The sequence below is a fragment of the Cebus imitator genome, unplaced genomic scaffold (genome assembly GCF_001604975.1).
Source record: "Cebus imitator isolate Cc_AM_T3 unplaced genomic scaffold, Cebus_imitator-1.0 Scaffold910, whole genome shotgun sequence".
NCBI lineage: Eukaryota > Metazoa > Chordata > Mammalia > Primates > Cebidae > Cebus > Cebus imitator.
This window is the reverse complement of record NW_016108225.1, coordinates 75,416-101,155: the sequence shown is the minus strand read 5'-3', so window position 1 is coordinate 101,155 and position 25,740 is coordinate 75,416. Positions and strand designations below refer to the sequence as shown.

Here is a 25,740-nt window from a genome sequence, read left to right as displayed (position 1 = left end):
AAAAAAAAAAAAGACTTAATGGGCCCGGCGGAGCGGCTCACGCCAGTCAATCCCAGTGAAAGGCCTGGGTGTGCAGATCTCGAGGTCAACAGATCGAGACCATCGTGGCCAACTTGGTGAAACCCGTCTCCACTAAAAATGGAAAAAAATTAGCTGGGCGTGGTGGCGCGTACCTGTAGTCCCAGCTACTCCAAAGGCGGAGGCAGGAAAATCTCTTGAACCCGGGAGGCATAGGTTGCAGTTAGCTGAGATGGCGCCACTGCACTCCAGCCTGGCGACAGAGCGAGACTCTTGTCTTAAAAAAAAAGAAACAAACACTTTCTTTTTCCACACTGGTATATGTGCCTGTGGGAAGCCTCTGACTCACCTCAATGCTCCAGTGCAGTCTTCCAATGTATCCCTCATTGCATGGCATGGAAGATACTAGTTTGGATTTCCCTCTGCAAATCAGATCATAGCTGTACCCATTTACTGGCACAGTGCCTAGCACATCATAGACAGATACAAATATTTATTAAATGGAATTAATACAGTACCTTAATTGAATTAAATGGCACCCTGCCCCACCTTTTTAAAAACAAGCTGTCAGATTTTATGTACCCCGATTTTCTAAAAGCTCACTAATTCAGTGATTACCAACTTATTGGCCACAGATTGCCAGGTAGCTCAGAAATCACTGGAAGGATCTCTGTAAGTCCATGGAATCTCCAGGCATCATCTAGAACCAGTCATTTCTCACACATACAGATAACTGCTATTTTTCAAATGTATGTAGATGAGTTGTAATTTAGAAGTTTTACAGAGTCAACAGGTACTAAAAGTAATACTGCGATCATATTGGAGGTTCATAAAAACGTTTTTAGGTCTGGCGCCGTGGCTCACACCTGTAATCCCAGGACTTTGGGAGGCCGAGGCGGGTGGATCACCTGAGGTCAGGAGTTCAAAACCAGCCTGGCCAACATGGTGAAACCCCATCTTTACTAAAAATACAAAATTAGCAGGGTGTGGTGGTGCATGCCTGTAATCCCAGCTACTTGGAAGTCTGAGGCAGGAGAATCACTTTGAACCTGGGAAACGGAGCCAAGATTTTGCCACTGCACTCCAGCCTGGGTGACAAGAGCAAAACTCTGCCTCAAAAAAAAAAAAAGTTTTTACATGTTTTTATTGAAATTTAAGTTTTAGTTTAAGTTAGGAAATCACTTCATTAGTCCCGTTGATATCTAAGTCTGAGCTGTCCAGTATGGTAGCCACATGTGACCATTTATAGAGTGGAATCAATTACAAATTCATTTTTTCAGTTTCTCTAAGTACATTTTAAGTAACCACATGTGGCGAATGGCTAAATGGCTGTAAAGTACAGATACAGAATATTTCCACCCTTGAAGAAATAAATACTTTTGATATCAACACTTAAGATGATTAAAAAGTAACTTAACCATAAAATGAAACCTTTGCAGAGGTAACTCATCTAATTTATAGCATAACAGAAATGAAATTGGGGATGGTTAAGCAGTTTCCACCCTTGTTCAGTGAACAAATACATTATCTCTTCATAAAGAAATAAATGAAATTTACTGTTTTTTCCCTGGGTATTGCCTGGATTGTAAAATGCTTCTCCCACATCCTTACCCCAACCTTCTTCCTTGTAGGTTAGAGTTACTTGTTATTGGTAAATAGCCACTATGGAGGATAAGGAACAGAAGGAACACAGAAAGAAAAACAGTGGGCCCAAAATTGAAAAGAAAAAGAAGCGGCATCTGCAGGATCTCCAGCTAGGAGACAAAGAAGATTCCCAGAAGAGAAATCCCAAAGCTTTTGCAGTTCAGTCTGCTGTGTGGATGGCTCGACCCTTTCACAGGTATGTTTGGCTACAGTCTGGTGGTTCTTCCACTGATGCTTTTTAAATATTAGGAGCCTCTAACAGGTGACATTTGGATTCACGAGTCTAGTCCAGCTCCAGAGGACATGGAGATGCATGCTGTGTGGCTTTCACTAAAACATGAGAAATCTTTCCCATAGAAGCTGTCTTGCCTTCAGCATCTGCACACTGGTTGGTGTTTCTTGCCCAAGATAAAAGCATTCATAGAATTTGTTTGTTCCTAAACTTTAAACTGTTTCTGTGGTAATAAATGTGCTTTTTCCCTCTGGATATGTTTTACATAGTTGCCATATAAAATTAAAAAATTACAGTATTTAATACTAACATAGCTTTGTTTAGTGAGTACTTGTGATATGCCTAGCAATGTACTTTAAACATTTTTCAACTAAATGTTTCCAACAGCCTTACCAGAGTAAGGCTGCCCTCATTTTGGGGATAAGAAAACTGAGGTCAAGAAAACAAGTTATCTCCAATCATATAACCAGTAAATAGAAGAGTCAAATTTAACTCTAGAGCTTCTGCTCTTATCTGGTATGATGCACTGCCTTGGTAGTTACCTTTTACTATTAGTCACTCATAAAACCCAGTCAGATACAAGGGGTGTTTAATTTTCAACTCTATATACTATTGAAGTCATCTTGTTACATGTTATCAAATAGCAATTATTTGGATGGGGGCCAGAAATTAAAAAGTTAATATATTTATATATTGTCTGTCGCACTCTCTAAAATACTAAAGTACTCTCTATAAGTATACTAAAAAAAAAAAAAAAAAAGCCTACTTATAAGATTGATACCTTTTACTCTATTTTGAAAATGAGTTTACTATTTTTGGTTTTCATGAATAGAACTCAGGATTTGAAGACAAAGAAGCATCATATTCCAGTGGTTGATCGAACTCCACTAGAGCCCCCACCAATAGTGGTGGTGGTGATGGGGCCTCCAAAAAGTTGGAAAGAAAACTTTGATACAATGCCTCATTCGGAACTTCACCTGGCAGAATTTGACGGAGATCAGAGGCCCAGTGACAATCATGTCAGGTAGGAGATGCTGCCACAGACACAGTTGGTGTGGCTGTTGTCATCTAAGGAACATGCATGTGTTTGTTGTTTTCTTGTGGAACATATTAAAGATTGTCACGTCATGTTAACCTCTCATGCTTTTAGTAAGTTGGCTATAGCTTCAGAAAAGGGTAAGTTCTCAGAGATAAGGATGTGATACATGTCTTATCATGACTTCCCTATGGCTTTGCCAGGTATGTTCCTTGGAAGGGCCTAGGAGGCCTGGTCACCTCGTGAACACATCATTTAACAGATAGCACACACTTCCCATGTACCAGGCGCACATGCTTGCCCTTATGAAGCCACATGCTGGTGGAAGTGAGTTTTCTCTTTTTCCTATGATAACTTGTCTGCTTTGGGAGATGGTGACCTTTCCAAATTTGAGGGAAAATGAAACAAGCTTCCAGTGGGAGAATGGCAATGTACAGTCTGAAATCTTTTGTTATTGCAATAATATAGTTGGATTGAGGCTTTTCTTTATCTTTGGAGCATCCATATTTTTCTTTTTTTGAGACAGAGTCTTACTCTGTGGCACAGGCTGGAGTGCAGTGGGGTGATTACAGCTCACTGCAGCCTCAACCACCTAGGCTGCTCAAGCAATCCCCCTACCTTAGCCTTCTGAGTAGTGTATGCCACCATGCCTGGCTAATTTTTCCTTTTTTTTTTTTTTCCTTTCCCTGGAAAGATGGGGTTTCCCCATGTGACCCAGGCTGGTCTCAAAACTCCTGGGCTCAAGGGATCTGCCTGCATCGGCCCCCCAAGGTTTTGGGACTAAAGGCGTGAGCCACTGTGCCCAGCCCATATTTTCTTGACCATTTTCTTTTTACCTTAATCTAGATAACATTCAAATTTTGAACATTTAATGCTTCTGTTAATAAAAAAAAAGTGTCGTTACTAATGTAGTGTAAGCTTACTAAATCTTGTGTACTTGAAATGATTGGGATAGTTGAAAGAAGTCATTTGTTTCTCTTTTATTTAAAATGTAGCAAGTTTCTAATTTTGAAGACATACATATTAAGAGATGCCATTACATTTTTATTTTTAATTATTATGAATACATAATAGTTGTACATATTTATGGGGTACATGTGGTATTTTGATAGAAGTATACAATATGTGATGATCAAATCAGGGTAGTTAGGATATCTATCACCTCAAACATTTATCATTTCTTTGTGTTAGGAACATTTCAATTTCATTCTTTTAGTTATTCTAAATTAAAATTATAGCCACCCTATTGTGCTGTTGGACACTAGAATTTATTTTATTGAAGTGTATTTTTTTTATCTGTTAACCTCCCTGCTACCCTTCACAGCCTCTTAACCATCATTGAGAGAGATGCCTATTATGTAAATCTTTTTAAGATTTTCAAAAGGAACACACACACACGGTAAAGCACTCTAACTGTAATGCAGGGTACACACAATGCACATTTTCTTTTTCCCTATTCTAACTGCTGGTCTCTCAGATCCCTGCAGAGCAGTATCCTTCCAGATGTGTATAAACACACACGCCACCCTTTAAAAACACAAATGGTAGCTTATTTGACACACTGTTCTGTGCTTTGCTTTTTTCGTGTTATATAGCTTGAAGGTATGTAATCAGTAAGTATTGTAGTTCTTCCTCCTTTTTAATCCATTCTTTGGATACACCATAATTTATTTAGCCTACCTTATGTTGCTTGCTCTGCTCTGGGCTGTCAAAGCCTCCTGAGTACACAGAGGCACACACAATATGTAAATTTAGGTGCGTACATGTGTGTGTGGATTAGGGGAGTAACACTGGCTTAGATGACAAAGATTGGCAGCTGAGGTACTGTTTGCCCCCTGTTCTTCCTGACCCTACAACCAGCTGCTTGCCCTTTGGCACTCTGTGGCATCAGATGTGATGTGAAGATATTCCACCTGTCCTTTGAGCTGGTCCAGTGTTGCTAGAGGTCTCTGCTTGCTGCCTCAGTCTGCAGTGACAGCTGTGCTTTCTCACAAGCCCAGCTTCATATATTCTGTGGTTTCGGATTTTGAATGTTTCTCAGTTTAATCAAAGATGGGCATTTCTGTTTCCATTTTTTTTGTTGTTGTTGTTATTTTTAGTTGTCTAAGGAAAGATAAGAACAGAAGTGTCTTTAATATTAAAACTAGAAGTTTCCAGGAATCGATTCTGAAATTATTTTGCATCTTTGAAGTGTCTTAAATTTTAAAAATTGGTCTTACCTGCTTAAATTTTCTTACAGACTACGATTCATCATAATCATACTATATTTTGACTTAAAAAAAAATTATGAGCAATTGAGTTATACAAATCAACATAAAGATGAAGGTTTCCACTGCATACTTCCCAGCAAAAAACAAATTTTTTTTCTATGAGGAGATTAAAACATATTTAATATTTCATTGATTATCATTTTCTTCCCATTCTTTGGGTGTCAAGAGACCTGTTATTTGGCTTAAAAATACCTTACAGAAAACTTCGCTTCTTTAAATTAGGATTTCTTAGGTAAGGTCCAGGTTAGACCCAGCCTTTTCTGAGTACTTCTCATACATTGAAATTCTTAAAATGAAAGTTTGTATCCTAGTGGCCGTTGTCTTATGGTTACCTTTTAAAGCAAGTCAGAGGTTGGTGGTTTCTCACTAATAGGGTGATGCCTATTAGTCATTTGATTTAGTCTGGATTGGGACTTTTCTGTCAAGGGTCAGATAGTAAATATTTTTGGCTTTGTGGATCATATCTCTTGCAGCTATTTAGCTCTGCAGTTGTAGTGCACAGGCAGCCATAGATAATATGTAAATGAATTATGTGGCTGTGTCCCAATTAAAGTTTAGTTACAAAACCAGGAGTTGGGCTGGATTTGGCCCATGGGCCAGTTGCCAACCCCTAGTGTAGGTGGTGTGTTTTGGTAGTTTCTTTGAGAAATGATGTGTTCTGCTTTTAGGTACTGATGCTTATAGATGCCAGCTTTGGGTTTGAAATGGAAACGTTTGAGTTTCTAAACATCTGTCAAGTACATGGCTTCCCTAAAATTATGGGAGTTCTCACCCACCCGGACTCCTTCAAGCATAATAAGCAACTGAAGAAGACAAAGAAGCAATTAAAACACAGGTTCTGGAGAGAAGTTTACCTAGTAGGAAGAGAAATGATTGTTGGATACTAACAGTATAATCTTTTTAAAATAGACTGAAGATTTCAGGCACAGTGGCCCATGCCTGTAATAACAGCACTTTGGGAGGCAGAGGCGGGCGGATCATTTGAGCCCAGGAGTTTCGAGCTCAGAGCAACATGGCCAAACCTATCTCTAATAAAAATGCAAAAATTAGCCGGTGTGGTGGCATGCGCCTGCAATTCCAGCTACTTGTGAGGCTGAGACATGAGAATTGCCTTAACCTGGGAGGCAGAGGGCCGAGATAGCAGTGGGCCGAGATGGCGCCACTGCACTCCAGTGTGGGTGACAGAGTGAGATTTCATCTAAAAAAAAAAAAAAAAAAGACTGAAGAGACATTATTAAACATCTCTATAGCATTCACCTCTGGAATTTCCTTTCTGTGTGTGTTTTCACAGTCTCTGGAAGATTTCCCTCAAGAGACTGCTTATTCTGAGCCTCTTGGTGTATCTCACTGGTCTCTTTTACCTGCTGCACCAGGTAGTGTCTGGCTGTTTTGGGATCGGGACTTTAAATAGAGTATATCAGGAGTTCCTCGCAGTTATAGGACCAGGCACTGCCCCTTCCTTTGCATACTGCTTTGGTTCATTGGCCACAGAACTGTTTCTGTGTTCAGAGGCCTCACCTCCTTCTCCTCACCATTCTTAGACACTTCTGCTCAGCTGCAGAGCAGTCTGCCTCTGTGGGGTTCTAATAAGTCCTGAAAGAAGGCAGCAAGGCTCTGGAAGCCTCAGGACAGTGGTTTGCTGGAAGTCTCCCTTCTTACAATTGCTTCTTGTTTAGAGTTTTTATTTTGCAGCAGTATTAATAAGAATTTAATTGAAATTTAAGTTTTAATTTTCCTTTAATGTTTAGGGTGCAAAGCTCTTCTACCTTTCTGGAATGGCGCATAGAGAATATCAAAACCAAGAAATCCACAACATGGGCCGTTTTATTACAGTTACGAAGTTTAGGCCTCTCACATGGAAAACTCACCCTTATATCCTGACAGACAGGTAAAAAGCGAGTGTAAACTTTTTCTTCCTGGGCCATATATTTCAAAATTAAGAAGGCTAGAAAAAGAAAAGAACAGTGATAGGATTTATTTTGTGCCAATTTGAATAGTGGGGGTAGAAGTGTAGTTGATGGAAAATGTCTACTTACTTATTGCTCCAAGATGCTGTGCCTTTGGGAGTAAATTAATTATGAGATGTTTAGGAAAATGGGTGGATTTGGAAGCATTTAAGCCTACAGGATATGGCCCCATCCTACATTCAACCTCAGGTTTCAGTGATGCTGCCTTGTTTGTGTGTGCCTTCAGTTTCCTTCCTTTGCACTCTTCCTCGTGGTTTTCTCAGCCTGGAATACCCTTTTTCCACCTGCCAGAATCCACATCACAGTAAAAGTCCCAGAGTACAGGCTCACCTTCTTCCAGAAAGGGATTTTCTGAATATGTTCTTCACTCTTCCCTGACCCCAGGTGGACGTCATCTCCCTGTCTGGTTTTTTATGGAATGAGTGCCACTTTCAGCCTAGAGACACAGTTGTGTGTCTGTCCCTTTTCCTCTGGTGGATGGTGAACACTGCTTCCTTATTTCTGCGTGCTTAGCAGACAAGAGTGTGATGAGTCACTGACACATGAAAGGAGGGATAGGAAGTTCTGGCATTCATTTCTGCTGTATGGCTGAGTTTATTTTTCTAGGATGGAAGATTTGACAAACACAGAGGATATCCGAACAAACATCAAATGTGACCGGAAGGTGTCACTTTATGGTTAAGAGGAGCGCACTTGAAAAATAAAAGCCAGATTCACATGCCAGGTATTGTCTTGTTGTTAGAATGCTAGAATTACACATGGGATTCTCGAGATTGCTTCATTTCTCAGGAAAACTGAAAAATGACCAAACAAGGGAAGGTGGCCTTGCTGGAGGTTTTAAACCCAGCTATGTTTAGGCCTGCAATGGTGTTATCGAATCCCCTCCTCTCTGACCTCTTGTCTTGTAGTGAGAGGGGCACTATTCCAGTGTGGCACAATGCCCTTCTTTAGTGTCATGGTTTAAGCCCTTGGACTGTGGATCATTTTATCCCCACAGTGAACAGTAGGTACTTACTGATTGACTTCTTGTCAGCTGAAGCTGGCTTTTTAAAAGGGTCCTGTGTTCTAGGTGTAGGAGATTTCACCATGAGTGACGTATTTCCTCCCAGACCCTTGTGCTCTTCCTGAACAACAGAAGTGCTGTTTAAATGAGAAGAAGCAGCTGGTTTATGCACCTCTTTCTGGAGTTGGGGGTGTGCTGTGCGATAAAGATGCTGTCTATGTTGACCTTGGTGGCAGCCACGATTTTCAGGCATTGGTGAGACACAGTCATTGTTCTGAATTCATTCTTCTTTCCTAATCTATTTTTTAATCACAAAAGTAATGTACTCAGCTTTTATTTATTGAAGACTTTTCTCTTGTACTTATAATAAAGGTCCAAATGCATATTGTAAATATATAGAATAAAAAGAAAACTTTTTTTTCATTATAGCAAGAAGAGTCCTGTCCTCCATGCCTCCTTGATCCATGGCCCCAGTGAGGGCACTGCTGCCAGTGTGGCACCTGCACGGCCCATTCTTGTTTCTACAAAATCAATGTGCTTTCCAACTCTCATTGGTCTTTTTCTTTTTCTCATTCACAGTGGTCTTCTCTGTATTTTAAAGTGGGTTTCAAATGTTTATTTCTTAGTTCTGAAGATAAATTGTATTGGGTTAAAATCAGGGTTATTTTAAAATGTTAGAAAAGCTAGCATTGTGGCTGTAGCATTGGAACTGAGGTTTTTCTAGGTAGGTGTTTAGGTTTTTATACTCCCTGAACTTTGGAAAAGTTTAATGGAGATGGGGATCCATTTCAGGCTTTATTGTAAAGATTTTCTTCTCTGCTTTTTGAGGCATTAAGAAAGTTTCTCAGGAAATATCTCTAAGGTAATTTTGAGAAACTGAGTGAAAACAGTGTCTCTCCAGGATCTTCATACTTTCTTCATGTCCCCTTTCTTGGTGGTCTTGACAGGACGAAGTGGGGTCCACCCATGAGCTGGTCCAGAGTCTCATCTCCACCCATTCCACCATTGATGCCAAGATGGCTTCAAGTCGAGTGATGTTGTTTTCTGATTCCAAGGCACTTGGGTTGGAGGATATAGATAGTCAAGGGTAAGTCTGCTTTTTCTCTATTTTTAATAAAAGGATATATTACAGAGATGCATAGTTCTGCCATCAGAACTCATCTTGGTGGGATTATTCCAGGTTGTTTTGTTTTCTTTGTGTGTGCATGTGTCTCTGAGGGCTCTTCACATACCTGACATTACAAGGTAGTATTTTCTTGAAATAAAATACAGGATGCATCTTTCAACAGACCCTAAATATTCCTCAAGTGCCACACCACCTTCCATAAGTTGTTTTTTGTTTTTAAAAGACCTGAGGCCACTGGGCTTTCTTTTGGTGGCCAAAACACTAGAGCAGAGTCAGGGAGCTTGTGGCTGCCCAGAAGCCATGTGCCTTGTCTCTGAAAGTTTTGTTTAGATTATGTTGTATTATCTCCCATGGGTAGGTTTCCACTGATGTGTGGCTTATGTAAATTATTTTTCAGTCTAGGTTGGGAATTTGTGTGCCGTTATACATAGTGGATGTTTGTAAAACATTTGTTTTGTTGTATTGATTTATGACTCCCAGTAAAATTTATCAGAAAATTTTTTGCAATGTGCATAAACTACCTAGCACAATGCCTGACAGATACAAAGTGTTCACCAAAAGATCTCTCTTTTATAATGAGCATTATTAGCTATTTTCATTTTTGCGTATCCTTCTAGTCATCCTTGTCTATAAGAATACTCCCTTCTAATATAGTTAGAGTTAAAATACATAGTTTTATTTCTATATTCCAAGCATTTCCTTTTTCTATACAGTCTTTATGTAGTCATCATTTTGTTATTATTGTTGTATTCTTTTTGTTTGTTTGTTTGTTTTTGAGATAAGTTCTCACTTTGTCTCCCAGGCTGCAGTGCAGTAGCATGATCTTGGCTCACTGCAACCTTGAACTCCCAGGCCCAAGTGATCCTCCCGCTTCAGTCCCCTAAGTACCTGGGATGTGGGAGCCTTCAGCCTGTCTCCTGTGTCCTTTCAACCACTCCCGGCTAATTTTTTTATTGTTTTCTAGAGAAGAGGTCTCACTATGTTGCCCAGGTTGGTCTGGAACCTCTGAGCTCAAGCTGTCCTCCTGCCTTGGTCTCCCAAAGTCCTGGGATTACAGATGTGAGCCACTATGCTTGGCCTATTATTGCTGTATTCTAACTTACCCATCTCTTATGGTATGATTTTTAGTGTTTTCTAATTTATGTTTTCATAATTTTATATATCATGCTACGTTAAACAGCTTCATACAGCTTTCTTTCATTCTGTGATTTTAGCCTCCTGATGATTCTTCTCTGTCAGTTGTGGCACTGGTGACTTAAAATGGAATTTTTTCCTCTGTCACTCGTCCTACATTCGTTAGCTGGCATTTTTAACAAAGAACTTTCCCTTCTCCCCTTTATTTCGGTATCACTGCTGACTAATGCACTTGCATTTTATTCCATGGGTTATTTTTCTTCACTATCATTATCCTTTCTGATGCCTGTGCTGTCCCAGATTCGGCAGTGGGAGCCTTCAGCCTGTCTCCTCTGTTCTTTCAACTGTCTTTGTTAGTCTTTGAGTATTTCTTTCTCACAGAAAAAGATGATCAGGCTCATTTTGCCCTCTTTCTGCTTTGGGCCCAGACTCAGCCATTTCTCTGAAGAATCATGTGTTTTTAGCTTAGAAATAAATCAGCTTTCCAAAAGATCTACAAAATATTAACTTCCCTTTTCAGCAATATTTTTCTAAAATGGATTTTTTTTTTTTTTAAGAGGGTTATTCCTTTATTCTCTCTGTAAGTTGTTTTGAAGTGTGGTATTAGGGAACCATGCCTGACTTTGCTTATTAACTCTAACAATGTTTATCAGATCATTTTTTTCTCATGTTTTATGTCATCTTAAACAATTCCTTGACATCTTTCTATTTCTTTGTATTTTCATTGACTATATTGCCATTTCTAGATTAGCTGATTAATGTACAAATTGAATTATTTTGCATTTCCTTGGTAATAATATAGGGTGTTGATGCCAAAGGAGGAAAAACAAACGGACTTGAAAATTGGTCGAATGTGTTGGAAAGCCACTTTTGGTGAGGAAGATGGATCTGGAGATAGTGACGATGAAGATGATGATGAAATGTCTGAAGATGACAGGTTGGAAAATGGCTCTAGTGATGAGGAAGCAGACAAGGAGGAAAATGCTGAGGTGACTGATGAGTGTATGACTGCTAAGGGCATCAAACGATGGAAACTTGAGGAGTTAGAAGAAGACAGTGAAGTAGATTTGCCAGCATTTGCTGACAGTGATGATGACCTTGAGAGGAGCTCAGCAGAAGAAGGGGAAGCGGAGGAAGCTGATGAAAGCATTGTGGAAGAGGACTGCACTGCAGGAAAGAGGGGCATTTCAGGATCAAAGGCTGTTGGAGAAGCTAGTAAAACAGAGCTGTCGCCAGCTAATCACCAGAGTGACCATGTGAATCTGGAGAAGTCTTTGCTGATGAAGAAAGCAGCCCTCACCATTTCTGATTCTGGGCATTGCACAGCTGAAGAGGTGTTTGCATCTGAAGATGAATCTGAAGAAAGCTCCTCGCTCAGTACAGAGGAAGAGGACTCAGAAAATCAAGAAGCTCTTAGGAAAAAGCTTTCAAGGCCTTCTCAGGTGGGCAGTGGTCAGAAACTGGGGTCAAGGAACTTAATTGATGAGACCAGTGATACAGAGATTTACTCAAAGAGGAAGAAGATTTCAATGAAGAGAAGAAGAATACCACAGAAACCTCAGGTAAGCTTAAATTTTTTTGGTTGCTACTATGAACTTGACTGTCGAAATGGTACCCAAAGGAACGTCTACATTTGGGGGTCTTTTGATTTTAAGATTTGTTAACTGTTGAGATGCTGCATTGTGGATGGTCTTGAGGGAGGGGAGACACGTAAACAAGCCTCACTGGATATTGATGTTGGTCATTTCAGGTGCCCTCAAGTGGAAGGAAGACCTTTCCAGAAAGGCAGCTGAGGCATTTCTGAGGCAGCAGCAAGCAGCTCCAAACCTCAAAAAGCTTATTTATGGGACAGGTAAAGAATTCTGGTTCAGAGCTGGAAACGTTTCAGTTTCTGTGATTATTTTCTGAAAAGGAGATGAGGGAATTGGCTGGAGGATTGGGCTGGTATTGTTGACATCCATAATTGCTGGCCATCACATTTCCTATTTGGTAGATGTCTTTAATCATCAGCTTATGAGGACCACACATTGGTTTTGTGAAGTACACTTAGGGGTTTGCTGTAAAACTTGATGCAAATACTGTCATTGCATCATGTGATGTCCTCTTTTTAATGAGAAATTTTTTGTAGAATTTAGTGCCAAAAAAATATTTCTGCCCATAAAAATATTTATTTGTTCCTTTCTGAAAATGAGAACCCTGTATCATACATTTTGTTCTCCCTTTTGCCCTTGTCCTCTGATTTTATGCTTTATTAAACTTACCTGTATGTTCTTTGTGGTAGAATTAATATAAAAATAAATCTATAGTGGTGAACTTCATATTGTGCCTGGCTACTGCACGATGAAATCAAGGCGACATGGTGAGACATTTGGGCTCAGCACACTGAAATGGGAGTTGTGTGTACTGATTTTCATTCAGGTGTTGTTTAGGTATACTCTCAGTGATGAGAGGCTCAACACTCTTTAGAGTTCTTCTTTAGTGATCTACAGCTCTGCTTTTAAATGTCCCTTCCCTTCCTCGCCCCTTAATATTCTCAGTCCTCCTCGACCGCTTAGCTGCCGCCATGCAGGAGCACAGGAGCCCCCACACATGTAGAGCAATAGCTTCCTGGCCTCTCTTCACTTGTGGCTGACCCGGCTTCTCAGTACCTGACTCATATTTGGCTATCATCATACCCCCCACAGACAGAGACCCTCAGTTCCTGAATTCAAAGACTCATAGCCTAACTAGTTAAAAACAATGAGTTCTCTAGGGCTGTAGTTTTTGTTCTCACTTTTCTGCCATGGTCTTCTCTTTAGAGGCAGAGATAATGAAGAAGATGATGATACTCAAGAAGAGTTTGGAGGGTTATTTTGTGTCACCCAGCCTGACAGAGAGTGTAAACACAAGGCCGACTCTTTGGACTGCTCCAGATTTCTTGTGGAGGCGCCCCATGACTGAAATTTAGAGGAGGTAAGGGGGTGGTACGTTTGATTTATTAGAGAATTGTTCTAGAATAAGATTGTCTGATGTCAATATTGCTTACCTGTTGTTGGCTTCTTATTTTTATAGGATGACAGGTCATCTAGATATTGTAGTGGGTACTTCATCCATCCTAAGCAATAACAGGTTCTGAGTTTAGTTAGACCATGTGCATGGCCCACGGAAGACAGGTTTAGGTTCTAGTGTGGACAATAGTGCAAATCTTTATTTTGAAGTATCACACATAAGTTTTTATATATCTGATGTATTTTGCGTCTCGTCACTAGGATATATGTAGCATCCCTGAGTTAACATTTATAGTTTCTGCTATTTGTAAGCATACAGAAATCTGTGATACCTATAAATGTTCTTCCTGTAGCCCACCACTTTGTAGTCACACTGAAACTTGCCACAGCTTTCCCTCCTCCGACTCTTAGATCTTTTATTTCCCTGTCTCTTTTTTTTTTGGAGACACAGTCTTGGTCTGCAGTCCTGGGTGGAGTGTAGTGGCATGAGTGTATGGTCCAATGCAGCCTAGATCTCCTGGGCTCAAGGGATCTTCCCACCTCAGCCTCTGGAATAGCTGGGATTGTAGGCATGAGCCACCAGGCCAGGCTAATTTTTGCATTTTTTGTAGAGACAATGTTTCACCATGTTGAGCTAGAGTCTCAAATTCTGGGCTCAAGTGATCTTCCTGTCTTGGCCTCCCAAAGTGCTGGGATTCCAGGAGTGAGCCATCGCACCAACCCCTTTCTTTATATTCTCTTTTGGAATGTTCTGATCTTCCAAAGGCTACCTTTTTTTCTGTCAATTCAGTTTGGCTTAGATAACACTTCTCACAGAGGCCCAGTTGCTCTCATCCTGCCAATTTTAATTTGCCAGGTAATAATGTACTTTATGAGATTTTACTGAAGCATTTTTGATGGTGAAATTTAATACGACTATAGAAAACCACGTGAAAACAGTTGTTTAACTTAATGGGTTGCCAGAAGATGAATACCCCTGTATTCAGCACTCAGGCTGCGAAATCAAACTTTGCTGCTTGATTGCAACACCAACCAGGGTCCCCTTTCTCCCGGTAGAAAGAGGTGTGGTCCAGCCTCTTATGGTGATTCTTTCCTTTTCTTCCTTGTTTCCTCCTCCATGCTTCCATAAGCATCGTAGTTTACTTTTACCTGATTTTCATGACTTTTTCAGTCTATCTTAAATTTTTTAGTCAACAATCTTCCTTTTCATTTCTTTTTTTGGTTACATTTTATTTAAGAAACCACGTCATTGGTCTGTATAGTTTCTTTTCTTCTGGATTTCCTGGATTGCTTTGCATCCCTCTGCAGTTTCTCAGGCCCTCCTATATTTCCTGTGAATGGGTAGGGAGCAAAACTGATAGAACTGTGATGAGCAGAATGTGTATCTGAGTTGGGGGTTGTGGCTACTGAGCTGCTAGTGAGACTGGAGAATAAATTTTAAATTTTATTTAATCTTGGTTAAGATTATTTTAAATAGCCATGTGGTTCTAGTTACCTGATGGACAAAACATCTAGCAGTTGAATAGTATTTAAATTTGATTTTTATTTTTCAGCAAAACTGCTTTCCAGGTGGTGGTGTTTTCTGATTAGGAGGCGCATAAAGACCAGTTGTGTGTTTTTAATGAGTTAAATGTTATCGGTTGTTGATGATCAATGCCTAGAACCATTAACTTCTTAAGAACATAGAGTAGTGATGTTCTATTCATCATTTCTCTTTATTTATTAGCTGTAATACTTCTTTAAAGAGAAACGTTTCCTCTTCTACTATTTGGTTATCCACTTCCAAATATATAGGGTAAATACTTGATTTTTAAATCAGTTTTTAGAGTGATTCTCCAAAGGATACTTGTTTGTAAATATTATTGTGATGTCATGGATATAAATGTAGTTGATGTGCCTTGTGCTGGTGCACCTGTTATCCTTATGAAAGCTTCTCTTTATCCCACCTGTGGCCTGTGGAAGTCTCTGCACGCCAGCTCCTGAGTCTTTATGTGATGATCGTAGTCATCCTTAATCAATCCTTGCTCTCTGATGTGAGAGAGCACTTGGAATCACCCATAAAAAGTTCTGATGTCTTTTAGTAGAAAATGGTATTTCAACATGACAGCCTAGGCATGGGAATGCTTACTGCCATGAGTTGGTCATCACTTCTAGGGCTTCTCAGTGACCTGAAGCAGGTGAGTTCATATAGATATTTCCAGTTCGAATTCAGGACTACATCTTATTCATTCTTCTACTAGACAATTATTCCCTGGTTGAATCAGAAGATGATGAAATTAGAGAATCTCATAATTACTCATTTGTTTTATCCTATTATTACACACAAAACAGTGTCAGAGTAATATGATTACTGAAAACAGTTAAAGATTTTTTTTCACCTCATATACTCTTTCATTTCTCTTTTCAAAAGTGACTGTGATGTTTTTCTTACACACTGGTACTGTATGTGGGTTCCAATTTCACCACTTCTTCACCACACTTGTTATTATCTGTCTTTTTGATTATAGCCATCCTGGAGGGGGTGAGGTAGTATCTCATTGTAGTATTGACTTGCATTTCCCTGATAGATAATGATGTTGAACATCTTTTCATGTGCTTATTGGCTATTTGTATATATTCTTTGGAAAATATCTTCATATTGTTTACCCATTTCAAAAATTGGATTACTTAGTTGTATGCATTGTTTATATATTCTGGATATAAGTCCATTATCAGATATATAATTCTCATATAACTTCTCCCATTGTATAGGAATTAAGTTTTCAAACAGACATGTTTAGATTAACGAGTAGCAAGACCAATATGTAAACTGTCTCATTGCATCCCCCTTAGAAACTTTAATAAAATTGAAAATTAGCTGAATTAGTAATTATCTGTTTGTTTACTTATGAAGTCAGTAGACTAGTAGTATTTAATACTTTCCCTATCTGCTGCTTAATGTTTTTTATCTCTGTGGTTAAACTGTCTCCGTCAAAGGTAAAGTTGTTTCCTAGGCTCATTTGCAGTGAGACTATCCATGAACGTGGAAAATATTTCAAGGCAAGTTGTCGCCTATTACCACGTCTTATATTGTTTTGCTGAGTGATTGGAACACCTCACCTAAGTGCTGACTTTTCTGCATAAGGTCATGAACAGCATCAGAGATTGCTTCGTGACTGGAAAGTGGGAAGACGATAAAGATGCAGCCAAGATCTTAGCAGAAGATGGTAAGGAAAGAGCTACTTTCTTCAGGAGAACTGGTTTCTCTACACTTTATTTTTTTCTGTATCTTAGACAATAGTCAAGTTGAAAATAGTCATTTGTGAAATGCTTTTGGGAATTCAGACAGGAGTAATGAACCAGGTAATATTCTGGTTTTTCTTTTTATGGTGAACTTATTTTCTCCTGTTGGCTAACTGATTACCTATGGACCTGAAAGAAAAGTGAGGAACTTTCCATAAATTTTATCATGTGTTTGTTAAAATAGATTTTGTGTGATGTGAAAAATAAACACAAATAACATTTATATTTTTCTTTTGATGATAAAGGTAGCATGTGTTATGGAAAATTTAGAATGAAAAGTACATAACATACCAGAATTCTACCAACCCATAAAAAGACCTTTGCTAACTTCTTGAAGTACTTCTTTCTAGTCATTTAAAAGTCATGTGTGTAAACCTTTTTAGTTGTACTTTACATAAATTTTGGCAGGAGGATTGGTTAAGTGATGTACTTTATATAATTTTTGTCATTTGTTCAAAGATTTTATTTTTATTATTTAAATATCATACCATAATTCAAGTCACAATTTTTTCAACATCTAAGTAGTTTCAACATCATTTTATAAAGAGCTCCACACTGAACAACCTTGAAATAATTCTTGGATCACATTTTTTATTTTTATAAAATAGATTCATAAGTGTTAGAATCGAGTCATTTTTATGGATTGCAACTGCCACATGGGGTTTTGGAAGGTTGTTTTTTTTGTTTCATTTTGAGACAGGATCTGGCTCTGTTACCCAGGCTGAAGTGCTGGTGTGGTCACAGCTCCCTGTAACCTCAGCCTTGCATATCCAAGCCTCCCTAATAGCTACGACTATAGGCATGCATCACTACACCCAGCTAATTTGAAATTTTTTCTGTGCAGTCTTTTTATGTTGACCAGACTGGTCTCAAACTCCTAGGCTTAAGAGATCCTCCTGCCTCAGCCTCCTGAGTAGCTTGGACCACAAATGTATACCACCATGCCTGGCTAATGTTTAAATTTTTGTACAGATGGGGATCTTGCCATGTGGCCTAGGCTGGTCTTGAATTCCTGGGCTTAAGCAGTCCTCCTGCCTTAGCCTTCCAAAATGCTGGGATTACAGGCATGAGCCACTGTGCCTAGTCTGTAGTATATTAATGTATTCTTTATATATATGTAATTTTTTTCTGGACTTCTTTATATCATTAATCTCTGTTGGATCATTTGGTTTAATTATTATAATTTAGAACCCTATGTAGCTTTATCATGTTATTAAGACACCAGTTATTAAAACTGTGTCTCAACAGTTTCTTTCTCTTTTTGTTCTGCTGGGGGGCTTTTTTTTAGGATTCTCCTGACTATTCTCACTTGCTTACTGTTTTTTCCATAGGAACTTAAGAATCATCTTTTCTGTTTTCAAAAGAAAGTGTGGTGAGTTTCTTTTTTAGTCACTTTCGTGAGGTATAATTGATAGTAAACTATAGTATTTAAAGTGTACAATTTAAGCTTTGATAATATGAATATACCATCGCCACAATCAAAATAATTAGTACATCTGGAATAAAGAATATTCACAGGTGACAACACATTTGTCTCATGCCACTTTATAACCCTCCAACCTCTCCTCTCCCATCATCAGGTAGATTCAGCTGCTTTGTGTCGCTATTCAGTAGATTGTGCCCTTTAGAATTTAATAGAAATGGGATCCTACAATATGTACTCTTTTCTAACTTCTTTTGCTCAGCATGATCATTTCAAGATTTATCCATGCTGTTGCATCTTCATTTCTTTTGATTTGGTCAGTAGTAGTCCAATGTATGAGGGATAACTATTTATTTATTTGTTAACCTATTGATAGACAATTATTTCCAGGTTTTGGCTATTATGAGTAAAGCTGCTATGAACATTTTTGTAGAAGTCTTTATATTTAGAGGCCAGGCGCAGTGGCTCCACTGGTATTCCCAGCACTTTGGGAGGCCTAGTTGGGTGGATCACCTAAGGTCGGGAGTTCGAGACCAGCCTGACCAACATGGAGAAAACCCGTCTCTACTAAAAGTACAAAACTTAACTGCGTGTGGTGGTGCATGCCTGTAATCCCAGCTACTCAGGAGGCTGAGGTAGGAGAATTGCTTCAACCCTGGAGGCAGAGGTGGCGGTGATCCGAGACCGTGCCATTGCACTCCATCCTCGGCAACAAGAGTGAAAACTCCAAAAAAAAAAAAAAAAAAATCTTTATATGAATGACTGCTTTTATTTCTTTTGGATAAATAAGTAGTTCAGAATGTACTAAATGGGTCTTATGGTAAGTACACATTTAATTTTTTAAGAAATGTCCCAACATTTCTTAAAATGTTTTCCAAAGTGGTTATACCATTTTCCATTGCCACCGTAACTTTGTTCAACTTTTGGTTGCTTCACTCTACGTCTTTGCCAGTACATGGTAGTTAGCAGTCTTTTTAAATAGTAGGCCTTCTTTTAGGTGTAGAGTGGTATCCTGTAGTTTTAGTGACCAATTAGGTATTGAGCATTTTTTCATGTGCTTATTTGCCATCTGTGTCTTCTTTGATGAAATGTCTGTCTAGATCTTTTGTATGTTAATTTGGTTGAATTCTAAGAAATTTTATGTATTTTTGATACAAATTCTGTATCACATGTGATATGCAATTATTTTTGCCTAGTGTGTGCCTTATCTTTTCATTTTTTAAATAGTGTTTCTCATAGAGCAAAGTATTTAATTTTGGTATAGGTCAATTTATCAAAATTTTCTTTTTTTTTTTCTTGAGATGGAGTCTTGCTCTGTCGACCAGAGTGTGACACAATTTCAGCTCACTGCAACGTCCTCTCCCCGGGTTCAAGCCATTCTCCTGCCTTAGCCTTTCAAGTAGCTGGGGTTACAGGCACCCACCACCCCGCCCAGTTAATTTTTGTATTTTTAGTAGAGACAGGGTTTCACCATGTTGGTCAGGCTGGTCTTGAACTCCTGACCTCAGGTGATCCCCCCACCCCAGCCTCCCAAAGTGCTGGGATTACAGGCATAAGCCACTGTGCCCTGCCCCAAATTTTATTTTATGGACTATTCTTTTGATATTGTATGTAAGAAATGTTTGCCTAACCCAATGTCACAAATTGTCTAATATATTCTATAAGTCTTACAGTTTCAGGTTTCACATTTAGGTCTATAATCCTTTTTGAGTTAATTTTTTATATGTTGTTGGCTATGGATTTAGGTTCCTTTTGACATTGATATCCATCTGTTGAAAGACTATTTTTTTCCCCATTAAATTGCTCTGTATTGGTTGGCCATATATGGGTGAATATTTCTGGGCTCTCTGTTCTGTTCCATTGATATATTTGTTTATTTTTATATCAATACGAGTGCTGTCTCAGTTACTTACAGCTTTCTAATCAGTCTTGGAATTAGGTAGTTTTCAACTTTAGGTAGTTTTTCAAACTTTAGTCTCCTTTTCAAAGTTGTTTTGGTTAATCTAGGTTCTTTGCATTTTCATATAAATTTTAAGATGAGCATGTCAATTGCTACAAAAAAGCCCATTGCAATCTTGATTGGGATTTCATGGAACTTGTAAAACATTTTGAGAAAATTGACATCTTAACCACATTGAGTTTTCTGATCTATTAACATAGTATCTCTCCAACTATCTTGTTCTTTAATTTCTCTCAGCAAGGTTTTCAGGACACAGATCTTATACAACTGTCAGCAATTTATTTTCATATCAACTTGTATTCATGTATGACTAATATATAAGAAATGCATTTGATTTTTGTATATTGATCTTGTATCCTGCAATGTTGCTAAATTACTTATATTTTTTGTTTTGTTTTTTTGAGACAGAGTCTCCCTCTGTCATTTGGGCTGAAGTGTAGTGTCATGATCTCAGCTCACCGCAGCCTATACCTCCCAGGTTCAAGCAGTTCTCGGGCCTAGCCTCCCAAGTAGCTGAGATTACAGGCAGCCACCACCATGCCCAGCTAATTTTTGTATTTTTAGTAGAGATGGGATTTTGCCATGTTGGCCAGCCTCGTCTCAAACTCCTGATCTCAAGTGTGTGTTTGGAGGGGAGGGGTAAACTTTGACTAAACAGTGTTGATGGTTTTCTTAGAAAATACTTCTTTCTGTCCCAGGGATTATTTTCTTTTATATTTTTCTTTATGCTTTTTGTCCTGTTCTGCACAATAAAGCCTGGGCTTTTAAGTTCTGCTTTGACCTTTCACCCATGTCCAATTTCATCTGGTTCCCCCAGTTTCTGTGTGGGATGGTTCTGGGAGACAAACAGGAACCCTCTTTCTCTCCAGAGAGGCTAAGATAGATGCCAGTGGTTTTATTTTCTTTCTTTCTTGTGTGGGTGACTTAATTTTTCTTTCTTGTGTGGGTGACTTAATTTTTCTTGCCTTACTGCCCTGGCTTAAACTTCTACCTGGAGTAGAAGTCAAGGTAAATATTTTTGCTTTGTCCTGATTTTGCTTATTTTCCAAGTGAACTTAAGAATCCCCATTCCTATTTCCAAAAGAAAATGTTGTGGTGCTTTTTTCCTAATCTTTTAATTTTGAGGTAATTGTAGATTGACATGCACTTGTAATAACAAATACAGAGAGATCTCTGGTATCTTGTACTGCACACTATCTGTGTGTATATGTACTATGTATACTATGTGTACTGTAGCACAAGGTCACAGCCTGGATGCCAACATTGATACAATCTGCTGATCCTATATAGCTTTCTCCAGTTTTATGTGCATGCGTGCATGCATGTGTGTGTGTCTATGTGTGTGTGTACTTCTGTGCTCTTTTAGCACATGTGTAGATTTTTGTGTCTACCAACAGTTAAGATACAGAGCAGTTCCATCACAAGGATTGCTTGTATTGCTGTTTTATAAACACACCCACACCCCTGCTGTACCCCAGCCCCAGTTCCTTCCCTTGTCAACCATATGTTTTCTGTTTCTACAATTTTGTCATCATCAAGAATATTAAATAAACAGAATCATACAGTCTATAACCTTTGATGACTGGTTTTTTTTCACTCAGCATAATTTCCTGGAGATCCATTCAAGTTGGTGCATGTACAATAGTTCATTTCATTTTATTGCTGAGTAGTGCTCCATTGTACAGCTGTACTGGTTTGTTTATTCATCCAAGATCGAGCTGGGTTGGGTTGTTTTCAGTTTGTTTTGTTTTGTTTAAGACATGGTCTTGCTCTGATTCCCAGTCTGGGATGCAATGGTGTGATCTTGGCTCGCTATAGCCTTGCCCTCCTAGGCTCTATTAATCTTCCCACATCCCTCAAGTAGCTGGAACTACAGGCATGCATCACTGCACTTGGCTAATATTTGTGGTTTTTTTTGTAGAGATAGGATCTTGCTGTGTTGCTCAGGCTGGTCTTAAACTGTTGGCCTGTTTTTAATTTTTGCCTATTAGAATTGAGCTACTATGAACATTTGTACACAAGTTTTTGTGTAAATTTGCACTTCCCATTTTTCTGGGAAATAAATGTCCAACAATGCAGTTGCTGGATCATATAGTAATCGCAGTTTCATAGGAGACTGCCAGAGTAGTTTAGCCATTTGATGTTTCTACCAGCAATTACGTGAGTGATCCAATTTTTTTACATCCTTGCCAATGTGTGGTGTTCTCACTATTGTTTATTTTAGCTGTTATAGGTATTAGTGATATTTCATTGTGGTTTTAAGTTGTATTTCCCTGATGGCTAATAATTGTGAGCATTTTTTTACGTGTTTATGTGAATGTTTATATCTTCTATACAGATATAAAATGTCCATGGGTGTCCTTTTTTTTTGCACTTTTAAAAATTGGGTTGGGTGGGATACTGTGAGTTCATTATATATTTAACTCCATAATCGGATGTGTGATTTGAAGATATTTTCTCTTAGTCTGTAGTTTTCAATTTCTTAACAGGGCCTATCACAGAGCAAAAGTTTGTATTTTTGATGAAGTCTAATTTACCAGTATTTTTGTTTTAGGGAATATGAAATTTGTATCAAGTCTAGGAACTATTTCTTATTCTTTGATCCTGAAGATTTTCTCCTTATGTTGCTTTCCAAAAGTTTTATAGTATTTTTTGTTTTCTCTTTACACCCATGATCTGTTTTGACTTTTTCATTTTACCGGACATGAGGCTTAAGTCAAGGTTTATATTTTTACCTGTGGGTACATAATTTTTCTAGCAACACTTCTTCCATTGAATTGCTTTTGAGTTTTGTAAAAAGTTGAGCATTTTTGTGTGGATCTGTTTCTGGGTTCTCTTGGATTCCATTGACTTGATGTGTCAATCCCTTGGCCACCCGTGCTGTCTATGTCCCTGTAGTATTATAGTGAGTGTTAATGTTGAGCAGAGTGACTACTCTTACTTTATTCTTCTTTTTCAAGATTGGTTAAGCTATCCCAGGGCTTGTGACTTTCCATGTAAATATTAGAATAAACTTGTTTATGTCTACAACAACTTAGCTGAGATTTTGATAGGAATTGCATTAAACCTATACATCAGGTTTGGGAGATAATCTTTTTCTGTTTTAAGTATTAAAATATATGAACACAATATGTCTAGTTTTTTATTTCTTTATCAGTATTATGATTTACAGCATACTGGTTGGGAATATGTTTTGATAAGTTTAAACCTAAATATTTCATTTTGATTGATCATTGTTCATCTTTTACCCTGCTAAGCTCACTTACTAGTTGTAGGAGGGATTTATTTTGTTTTGGTTTGTTTGGTTTTTGTAGATTGCCTGGGATTGCCTGCACATACAGTTGTGTACAAAACATAGGGACGGTGTTCTTTCTTTTCAACCTGTATGGCTTTTCCTTTTCTTTTGTTAATTACTTTATTTTGGAGGGGGTAAAGATGGGGTCTTGCTATGTTGCTCAGGCTGTTCTCAAACTCCTGAGCTCCAGTGAGCTGCCTGCCTCAGCCTCCCAGAGTGTTGGGATTACAGGCGTAAGCAACCACACCCAAACTTCCTTCTGTTTTAAAATTTTCTGCCTTAATTCAGTGTCTGGACGTTTATTACGATGTGGAGTAAGAGTGCCAAGAGTAGACTTCCTATGTTGTTCCCAATCTTTTCACTGGTATTTATTTATTATCATGATTGGGTGTTGAATTTTGTCTAATGCCTTTCAGTGTCAGTTGATATGATCATCTGGATATGCGTTTCATTCTGTATTCTTTTAATATAGATTGTGTTGATCCTTTTATTTTTATTTTTTGGGACACAGTCTTCTTCTGTTACCCAGACTGGAGTGCAGTGGTGCTATCATGGCTCACTGCAGCCTCGACCTCCTGTGCTCCAGTGATCCTCCTGCCTCAGCCTCCCGAGTAGCTGGGATTATAAATGTGTGGCTAATTTTTTTGTTTGTTTTGTTTTGTTTTATAGAACCAGGTCTTACGGCGTTGGCCAGGCTGATCTCAAACTCCTGGCTTCAACAATCCTCCCACTTTGGCCTCTTAGTGTTAGGTTTATAGGCAGGAGCCACCGCACCTGGCCTGATTCATTTTTTTGAATGTTGAACCAGACTTGCATACCTGGAATAACTCTCACTTGGTTGGTCATCAATGAAAATGAAATACATGTTTTTTTTCTTTTCATGTCAGATGGTTAACGTGCTAATGTTGTAACAAGGCTCAAGGGTGGCATATCCCACGCATATGCATCAACGTCCAGATATAACACTTAGAAACTACCAAAGGATCGCCAGGTGAAAATTTTTGTACAAATCTTTTTGTGTGTTGAGATGTTGGTCACCGTCTGTGGAAGTCTGCTCTGCAGACCCTGACTTAAGGACGAATGAATGAATGCACTCTTACGTCATTGCAGTGTTTTAAGTGGGCTAGGGATGACCCTTGGCTGCTTTTAGAGAGCAGAATGCAACCAATCGACCAAGACTCCCTGTTCATCCACACATTTATTCCCTCAAGATTTTACAGCAGAGGGTCTAAGTTAATACAGTTGTAGATAATTAACATGGTTAAGAGAATTGTTTTATGACTGGTAAAAGCATTAGGTTCTGGCCCAGAGTAAATACTAGTAACAGGTAATTCTCATTTGATCTTCCCTGGAGAGGGCCACCCAGCACAAAATTAACTTGAGTAAACAGAGTGGGGATAAATGCCTTTGATCAGTCTCTACCTCTTTCCTATGCTAATGTTAACAAGGTGGCTGTCTTCAACCTGCCTTAATAAAACCTTTTGGTCTTTCAAAGGTTTGAGACTATAATCTATAACTTTCCCTAAATATTTTCTGTAATATTTTGCCAACCACCCCTAGTGGATAGCAACAATGTGTTGTTGGATTCCATTTAATAGATTTTGTCAAGGACTTTTTGCATTCATGAGAGATATTGATCTGTGTGGTTGTTTTTTGGTTTTGTTTTGTTTTTGGTTTCTGTTTCCTTTCTGTGGGGGTAGCATTTTCATCTAGTTTTGGCATCAGGATAATAGTAGACTCAGAATGAGTTGCAAAGTGTTCCCCATTCTGTTTTCTGGAAGAGTTTGCATAGAATTGGAATGAATTCTTTAAATATTTGGTGTAATTCTCCAGTGAAACCATCTGAGCTTGGAGAGTTTGTGTTTAGAAGCTCTTCATTAAAAATTTTATTTCTTTAATGGTTATAGGACGATTCAGGTTATCTGTTTCATCTTGCCTGAATTTTGGTAACTTACAATTTTCCAGGCATTTCAAGACCCGGGAAGTGGAAGTTGCCCTGACTGTCTTCTGCAAGAGACCAGCTTGGGTATTCTGAGGGTGATGTTTATGGTATTTGCTTAATACTCTTTAATGGCTGCAGGAGCCTTTTTGAAAACCCTTGTTTTATTCCTGATGTTGTTGGTTTGTGTCCTCTCTGTTTTTATCTATGTCTTAAAATTAATTAGCTTTGTTGATTCTATTCAGATAAGCAGCTTTTTGTTTCATTGATTTTCTCTGTTTTTCTGTTTTCAATTTTATTGACTTCTGCCCTTTATTATTTCTGTTCCTCTGCTTGTTTGGGGCTTAGTTTGTTCTTTTTCAAATTTGTTAGATTATTGGTTTATCTTTTTGAAATTTCTCTCGTTTTTTTTTTCTTTTCTTTT

General features: G+C 38.5%; 1 non-coding gene and 1 pseudogene across 2 annotated transcripts in view; one reads left to right on the top strand and one right to left on the bottom strand.

The window, feature by feature from the left end:
* Nucleotides 1-25,740, top strand: part of LOC108298185 — a 44,609-nt pseudogene that overhangs the window by 922 nt on the left and 17,947 nt on the right. The window contains exons 2-12 of the transcript XR_001822478.2: nt 1,650-1,858; nt 2,727-3,013; nt 5,869-6,057; nt 6,949-7,088; nt 7,774-7,891; nt 8,237-8,425; nt 9,118-9,257; nt 11,233-11,992; nt 12,181-12,295; nt 13,235-13,382; nt 16,542-16,623. The product of XR_001822478.2 is annotated as a ribosome biogenesis protein BMS1 homolog (transcript). The remainder of the gene's footprint in view (nt 1-1,649; nt 1,859-2,726; nt 3,014-5,868; nt 6,058-6,948; nt 7,089-7,773; nt 7,892-8,236; nt 8,426-9,117; nt 9,258-11,232; nt 11,993-12,180; nt 12,296-13,234; nt 13,383-16,541; nt 16,624-25,740) is intronic.
* Nucleotides 24,259-24,362, bottom strand: LOC119469858. The gene has a single exon (XR_005198707.1). It is a non-coding gene; the product is annotated as a small nucleolar RNA U13 (small nucleolar RNA).